A 2,404-nucleotide genomic window follows, 5' to 3' on the forward strand; every position below is an offset into this window, starting at 1 on the left:
TTAAAAAAAACATTCTGTGTAGCACTTTAAAAATTCATAGCCTCAATTAATTCCTCTAGTAATAATAATACCAGTACTAACTGTATTTCCTCATGTTATATGCAAACAAGTCTTTTAATCCTTAGCATTGGTGGAAACACAAGAACATGTGGTTGTGTTATAAGTTTTAAGTGTTGAATTATTGGTAGTGAGGTATTTAATGTCATAATAACCAGTAAGATTTTTGAATATTATTTCCATTTATTCCAATGGAGAAAGAGGTCCCTGGGTAGTGTAAATGGGTAACATTCTATGTTGCTGTCTGAAAGTTTAGTGGTTTATGTCCGTCCTGAGGCATACTGGAAGAAAGACTTGGTGAACTGCTTCTGAAAAATCAGCCATTCAAAGCCCTATGGTGTACAGTTCTGCTCTGATACACATAGCTTCACCATGAGTTAGAATCAACTCAATGGCAGTTGGTTTCACTACAAAGGAGAACACAGTTTTCTTCCAGAAACAATAAATTTTAAAAAAGCTTACATATCCCCTTGTATCCAATTTGAGTCTCCTGAAACAATAAGAAGCATTAGAAAATCCACTTTGAATCTACCATTACCAGAAGTCAAAATGCGCAGAGTGAACACACTTCACTCAGTGTAGAACAACTATGAATGCCATTCCATAGGAAAATCTAGTTCTATTGGGCCATCAGATGCTTGGAATTTTTGCTGATAGGAACACAGCACTCAGAAAAAAGCATTTAGAGATGAACAGAGGCATGTTTGTAAATAGGCTGCATCAGAAACAGGAGCTGAACAAGGGAAAGATTAGTCCCAAGGACTAACGGACCACAGCCTCCACCAGACTGAGTCCAGCACAGCTAGATGGTGCCCAGCTACCACCACCAACAGCTCTGACAGGGATCACAACAGAGGGCCTCAGACAGAGTTGAGAAAAACGTAGAACAAAATCCTAACTCACAAAGAAAGACCAGATTACTGGCCTGACAGAGACTAGAGAAACCCCGAAAGTATAGCCTCTGGATACCCATTTAGCTTATTAGTGAAATCACTACTGTGGTTCACCCTTCGGCCAAAGATTAGATAGGCCTATAAAACAGAACAGGACTAAAGGGGCACACCAGCCCAGGGGCAAGGATGACAAGGCAGGAGGGGACAGCAAACTGGTAATACAGAACCCAGGGTGGACAAGGGAGAGTGTTGACATGTTGCTGGGTTGGTAATCAGTGTCACAGAACAATATGTGTACTAATTTTTTAATGAGAAGCTAGTTTGTTAGGTAAAACTTCACCTAAAGCACAATAAACAAACAAACAGGAATTCATGGGAAAATATTTTTCTCATACAATTATTTTAAAACTTCACTTAAATACTTGTGCTGGCAAAAAATGGAACAGAGTCTCCTGCAACTTCTAGGGAAATTCTTGGTTTCAATAATCAGGAAATATCAGAAAATGAGAGAATAATACATACATATTTACGTACATACATAGTCCTATACTTACTCAAAGGGGCTGATACAATCTTGAAAAATGGGTCACCGAGACTGGGAGTCTTGGGATCTTTTTACATACATACAGGCAGAACCTCTCCTGGGAAGTAGTCACTGCAGAGACTGGGGTCCTCATTATGGGAGCAATTAGAATCTTGATTTATACCTGTGTTGGGAATCATGGTTTTTGTTTTTCAGGTGTGATAATTTTCCTTTTAGTTGGGAGAGAGATTTTGCACGTTGGGAAGCTTAGTGTCTAATAGCAGTATTGTAATACTTTATCACCAACAGCCCCATCAGCATCACCACCGCCACACATCAGTCATTACCAACATTACCATCAGTGATGACCACCATCATCAGTTACTACTATACCGTCATCAGTTATTCATCATTAGGCACGATCAACTAGATTTGAAATGTTTATTCTACAGTGTTTTTCAAACAAATTCAAAGATTTTACTATAATGAACTGTATAGTTTCAGTAAAAGAATGTTAAATTTGTAAGAAATGTTACATTTTTCACCCCACGCTTCACCTGTAGACTGACAGGGTTGAGTGACAGAGGTTGAAAGGCGTAAAAACGTAGGCTCTTGAGAGCTCTTCACTCATATTTTCTCTAATAAAGGGAGTGTGTTCAAAAGAAATTTTCCTATTCAGTAATGTATGCAGTAACATATTACTGATAATATATTGCCAATGAAGATTTTTAAATTAAACTTATTTTGAGATAGTTGTAGATTCACATACAGTTGTGAGAAATAATACAAAGAGATCTCACGTGCCTTTTACACAATTTCCCCAGGGGGTGACATCTTGCAGAACTGTAGTACAATATCACAGCCAAGATACTGATATTGATGCAACTCATTGATCTTATTCCTGTTTCCCCAGTTTTACTTATTTGTGTGT

This window comes from Loxodonta africana, chromosome 15 (assembly GCF_030014295.1).
Source record: "Loxodonta africana isolate mLoxAfr1 chromosome 15, mLoxAfr1.hap2, whole genome shotgun sequence".
Classification (NCBI taxonomy): Eukaryota; Metazoa; Chordata; class Mammalia; order Proboscidea; family Elephantidae; genus Loxodonta; species Loxodonta africana.